Source organism: Lissotriton vulgaris, unplaced genomic scaffold (genome assembly GCF_964263255.1).
Source record: "Lissotriton vulgaris unplaced genomic scaffold, aLisVul1.2 SCAFFOLD_227, whole genome shotgun sequence".
Taxonomy (NCBI): Eukaryota; Metazoa; Chordata; class Amphibia; order Caudata; family Salamandridae; genus Lissotriton; species Lissotriton vulgaris.
The window spans coordinates 1,384,544-1,390,904 of NW_028242055.1; the positions used below are offsets into that span (position 1 = coordinate 1,384,544).

The 6,361-nt window shown below is 48.4% G+C and overlaps 1 pseudogene; it reads right to left on the reverse strand.

The window, feature by feature from the left end:
• Nucleotides 1-2,362: 2,362 nt before the first annotated feature.
• LOC147669080 (deoxyuridine 5'-triphosphate nucleotidohydrolase pseudogene) lies at nucleotides 2,363-3,020 on the reverse strand (annotated as a pseudogene).
• Nucleotides 3,021-6,361: the final 3,341 nt, after the last annotated feature.

Genomic DNA, 6,361 nt, shown 5'->3' on the forward strand with positions numbered 1-6,361 from the left:
GATACCAGACCTGCTGCATTCTATTCCAGAGGTATCGTGCTGACTAAACCCTTATAGAGAATTCTTGAAACGAACTCTTGGCAAAACCAACTTAACTTAAACTGCTACTTACTTACTTACTCCCTCCCTTGTATTAGGCTTAGGTCAGGTACACTGGGGTAGGCGTAGTTAGAAGCACCAGTTGAGGTCGTTAGCCAATGTATATATGAATGTATATATTTTATTCATTTTAACTATCTTATGGCTAAGAAACCATATCAATGCTTTTACAGTATTATTTCGTAATACTCCTTTTACTGTACGCACTTTTCATAATAACAAGTCTTGCAATTGTGGCAATTCATTTCTCTTGCATGAGAAGGAAGACTGCTCAATAAATAATATCTTTTATTGAAAACACCCGTCTCTCTATTCTCTGCACTTTGGTGAAAGTAAAACTGCGCAACTGACTGAGTGAAATAGCTGTCTATTGTTTCACACGACTCTAGAGATTGACTCTTATTCTGAGGAGCAAAGTTGTCATGTTTATGCGGTTGTCGGAAGCTGAATCCCTTCTTGTCTGAGCCAGGGAAGCTGATCACTTCCTATTCAGTCAAGAAAGTTTCCAGTGACCTCTGAGCTAGTTGGCGCAAACCTAAATTAAGTCTAACATAGTCAGTAGAGACCTAGAAGACCGCAGTCCTACGTCTACACTGCTGTTTGTTATTCCAATGCGCAGAGCCTATAGGGAAAAATAGGAACTACACTACACACTCTCTTACCGGGAGGTGTGTCTATACAATGTTCAGCCGGAGTAGTTCTGACTGGCGTGTTTGAAAACAGGGAATCATGTCTCACCAGTATGTCCTGAAGGTCCTTTTGTTGCTGTTCATTAAGTTCATCGTTCAGGATCAGTTGATCACGAGTAGAGGAGTGTTGTTGCGGATCTGATACCATGTGTACGTCTGCAGGCAGTGGGCCCAACCACTTCTTGAGCAAATTGATGTGGTATGTTTGTTGTTTGTTCGGGGTCACCTGCAGCTTGTAGCTTGTTCTTCCAATCGTTTCAACCACTTTATAGGGTCCGACCCATTCAGCTCGAAATTTCTGTGTGGAGGAGGGGAGGAGAACCATGGCCCAGTCATGTACGTTAAGTTGTCTCCATTTTTTTCCTTTATCATAGGCCGTTTTCTGACGTCTCTGACTCTCCTCTAGTTGAGTCGAAGCCAATTCTCTCAGTTTTCCCAGTCTGGATCTCAGATTTCTGGCATAGTCTAGTGTGGCGGCCGTTTCCTCTGAAGTCTCATTCTCCCATGCATCTTTGGTCATCTCCAGGAGAGAGCGTGGAAGCCGTCCATACAGGAGTTCGAAGGGGGATGTTCCCATACTGCTATTATGGTATACAATGCTAGGGGCAGCATTTGGTCCCAGTCCGACCCGCTGACTTCCATCATCTTCCTGAGGGTCGACTTCAGAGTGCGATTATGTAAATGTAAATGTATTGGCATTTATATAGCGCACTACTTACCCGTAGGGTCCCAAGGCGCTTCGACCGCTGCGAAACCCTTCCTGGCTTCCCTGAGAGATGGTCCCTTAATGGGTATCTCCAGGGTGAGACCAGGCATCCCCGGCGGTCTGGTGGGGCCGTTAGTGAAGATGAGGCAAGCTAATGCCCAGAGTTGCCGAGTGTGATCGCTGATCAGAGTGGGCACCGAGGCGAGAGAATTATCGAGTCCGCTGACCCTGGTCCAGAAACCTGCCGCGCCGGGAATCGAACCCTGGTCCCGGGCCGTCCTCTGCTCTCGGGTCTGCCGCCTCTAACCAGTGAGCCACACTACTTCACTGATTATAACGCTCCACCAGACCGTCCGTCTGAGGGTGGTATACAGAGGTACGAATCTGGTGGATATTCAGGTTGTGGCAAATTTCTTTCATCAATTTTGACACAAACGGCGTGCCCTGATCCTTTAGGATCTCCTTGGGGAATCCCACTCGACTGAATAACTCAATCATTTTCTCACCAACTTGTTTAGACGTAGAGGTGGTTAATGGAAAAGCCTTGGGAAACCACGTGGCATAATCGACAACCACAAGTATGTGTTGGAAACCTTTTCTGGTCTTGGGCAAGGGTCCAATAAGATTCATTTCGACTCTCTCGAATGGTTTACCAATGACAGTAATGGCTGCAATGGGGCGGACGGTTACTTGGTCATGTTTTTCTTCTGACATATCCCGCATTCCTTGCAGTATATAGAGGTGTCCTTGTATATTCCTGGCCCAAAAAAATTGAGGATATTTTGTGTAGTTTTCTCAGTACCTGTATGTCCGACTATTAAATGACTGTGTCTGAAAAATAGTACTTGTTCCCGAAAGGATACGGGTACTAGGAGTTGTAGCGGATCGTCTGGTTTTCCTTGTCTATAAAGTAGATCATTTTTTATCAGGAATTTGGGATATACATTGATATTTTTATCTTGATTTTCATGAGCCCGTTCCCAGGCATTATAGAGGGTAGGATCATTGATTTGTGCGAAACGAAAACTTTTATCTAAGACCCATGGATCTGGGGCGAGAAACGCTGGAAATGTACCATGTTGTTTGTCTGTTGATCCAAAACCTCCTGACCCCCTTTCAGTGTCACCCAGAACATTTACTTCCTCCAAGGTGGGGTATGATATGCGCTCGCAAATCAGTTGTGCTACTCGATCACCTCTTTTTACTTGAAACTCTTTTTTTCCAAAGTTAAAAAGAATGATTCCAACATTTCCTCTGTAGTCTTCATCAATGACTCCAGCTCCCACATCAATGAAATGTTTCGCCGCTAATCCAGACCGTGGCGCGAGTCTTCCGTAACGGCCTGTGGGAACAGCAATTTGAATGTTGGTTTTTATCAGTGCTTTTTCTTGTGCAGGAATATTATAATCATAGGCACTGTATAAATCGTAACCGGCTGCTTTACTGGAGCCTCTTGTAGGAGTAGTGGCATTTTTAGACAATTTAACGAAGCGTAAGACAACAGCACTTGTTTCTTTGTAGTTCATTCCTTTTGAGTCTGTTTTTTTTCCGAAAAACATCTTATGTTGAACGTATGAATCGTGTTCCAAAGTTTTTGTAAACATTTGTAAAAACCTTGGGTTATCTGTCCCAATAATTAAATCTTCAGGGAGAGTCGAGAGGACTCCTACCCTAATAGTATGAGGTTTTCCCAGGGTGGGTTGGATTGGTACGTCGGCCAAAGGGTAAGGTTTAATATCCCCGTGTGCACACTTGATATTTACTTTCTCTTGGGGAATATATTGATCAAGGGGCACGTGCTGTGATTGAATAACTGATTGCCAACAGCCTGAATCTAAGAGTGCTTGTACAGATGAACCATTCACGTTAACACTTACTCTGTATGAACCTCCCATTTCTGCAGAATAGAGTACAGCTCGGGGTTGGTAGCCCACCTCCATCGATTCTTCTGAATTTCTTCTTTTCGGGCACAACCGGGCGATATGTCCCCAGTTACCGCAGTCGAAGCACTGTGGTTCTGATGGTCCCGCATGTTCTGTTCTCCAAGTGCGAGATCGTGGAGGGTCCATTGGTCGCGTTAATCGTTTTTCGTTTTTTGGACTTGGTTTATAAGATTTTTCATAATCCCAACTGGGATTCTTAGGTGGAGCTCGGGGAAAATGTGGAAGCCATCTCGACGGCTTGGTTGGTTGTCAGGTTATGGTGTTGTCTGAGCCATTTCTGAGTGGCATATGGGAGGGCCTCTAGGAATTGTTCAAGGTAGATACAATCTAGTATTTCTTCTTTACTACTAGTTGCTGGAGTGAGCCACTTATCAGCTGCCATTTTTAGTCTAACAAAGAGTTTTTGGATTCTCTCCGGGGTTCCCTCTCTCTTTTCGGAATCGCAGTCGATAGGATTCTGCGTCGAGTTCTAGGTGGTCTAATATTATTTTCTTTATGTCATTATAAGGAGTATCCCCGGTGGGGTTGGCTACCTGATAAGCGGCCTGTGATTCACCTCCTAGTAACGGTGCTAGGAAGAAGGGCCACTTACTGGTGGGCCACCTGCATGCTCTGGCGGCTCGTTCAAAGTTTAATAAGAACGAGTCAGGGTCTTCTCCAGGTTGTTATTTTTGGAGGGAAACTGCTGGTGCTCCATGTGTGACGGGTCTTTCCACATTCCCAGTTCGCTGTACTGGGTCAGTCCATGGGGGAAGAACTTTGGTTTGTACTTCTAAGGCTTTCTTCCAGATCTCTCGGTCAGCTTGTGCAGATGACAGTTGTTGTTCTACCACACACTCAAGTCTCTCTTGACCCTTCACTAGTTGTTGAACGACTGTTTCCATCTTTTCCATACAGATGGTGTCGCTGCCCGCATTCTCCACCACTGTGACGGGGTCAAGAGGAATCGGCAATATGCGGGTCTTAGTTTAAACGGATTTTATTGTATTGTACAGGTGATCAGTACACGTTTTCCTTAAGGATATATTCCGTCGTGGAGATCTACTTCTACTGGGCCATCTGTGATGACGTTCAGATGGATCAAGTCGGTGAAACCCTTCGGGACTCCGTCGAGGCTTTACGTCTGGGTCCGTTTTGACTCTCGGATTAAACAGACAGAGATAGTCTTTCGTGAGGTGCTTTACATATATTTACACGTGAAGGGAAAAGGAGTGAGGACACAATAACCTGTGTAACACTCTTTGCGACGGACTACTAAATGTGCAAGGTAGTGCTCGGAGAAAGGTACACCGGGACAAGGAGGTATCAAGATTAATTAGGCGAAGCGCCCTTACATCCCACCCAGTTCCGGATAGTTTCGCGTACCTGAGTTAGCCACACACCTCCCCTGGGTGTGTGGCGGGCGACTCGTAAAGACGTTGGCCTCCTGGCTTCTCGTCGGTTCTCGATGCCACAGCTTCGCCGCACTCCGCTCCTTTCGCCCTTTCTGCCTCCACGTCCGTATTCCTCCGCTCCTCGTCAGCTTCTCTCTGGACGTCTTCTTCTCTCCGGGTGAACAAGCACACCTGGTCCTGGTGTTCCTCCGCATAAGACGTCTCCGTCTCCTCATACAGCCCCGCCCATTCCTCTGCTGCCTCTTCGTTAAAGGGACAGTGTATCTCCTCACTGTCCTGCGTGTTGGCTTTGGCCTCTATGTTCTGTGAAGGGTAGAAGAGGGATGTTGAAGGTGGAAAAACGTCCTGCAATGTCTCTTTATTATTTACGGGGTCAACCTGTACTGCCACTCCGTTACAGGGGGATAGTACCGGGGAGCTGGGAGGATGGCTGGATAGTACCGGGGAGCTGGCGGGATGGCCGGAAAGTACCGGGGAGCAGGGAGTGGAAGGAACGAACTGGGGAGTTAGCTGGAAAGTCCCGGGTGGCTTGGGGGGGGGGGGGGGTTGCTGGGTAGTACAGGGTGGCTTGGGGGATGGTTGGGTAGTACTAGGGAGCTTAGGGATGGCTGGATAGTACTAGGGCCCTGGGGGGAGTTGCTGGATAGTACTGAGGAGTGGGGGGATGGCTGGTTAGTACCCGGGAGCTGGGGGAGTTGCTCAATAGTACTGGGGAGCTGGGGGATGGCTGGATAGTACTGGGGAGCTGGATAGTGCCGTGGAGCTGGGGGGATGGGTGCATAGTACTGGCAACCTGGGGAGTGGCTGGATAGTACCGGGGAGCTAGGGAGTGGCCGGATAGTACCGGGGAGCTAGGGAGTGGCCGAATAGTACTAGGGTCCTGGGGGGAGTTGCTGGATAGTACCGGGGAGCTGTGGGAGTTCTTAATAGTACTGGGGAGCTGGAGGATGGCTGGATAGTATTGGGGAGCTGGAAAGTGCTGTGGAGCTGGTTGGAGGGGGTGGGTGGATAGTAGTGGGGAGCTAGGGAGTGGCTGGATAGTACCGGGGAGCGGGGTTGCTGGTTAGTACCGGGGAGCTGGGGGAGTGGCTCAATAGTACTGGAGAGCTGGATAGTGCAGTGGAGCTGGGGGGATGGCTAGATAGTACCGCAGAGCTGGGGGGATGGCTGGATAGAACTGAGGAGCTGGGGGAATAGCTGGTTAGTACTGGGGACTTGGGTGGGGGGTGGCTGGATAATTCAGATGAGCTGGGGATGGCTGATAGTACTTGGGAGCTGGTGGAGTGGCTGTATAGTACCGGTTAGCTGGTGAGTGGCTGGATAGAACCGGGGAGCTGGGGAATAGCTGTATAGTACCAGGGAGCTGAGGGGGTGGCTGGTTAGTACAGGGGAGCTGGGCAGTGGCTAAATAGTACAGAAGTGCTGGGAGAGTATAGAATAGTAATGGGGAGCTGGGGCATGGCTAGATACTATCGAGGAGCTGAGGAAGTGGCTGGATAGTACCGGGGAGCTGGGGGGAGGGGTGGCTGG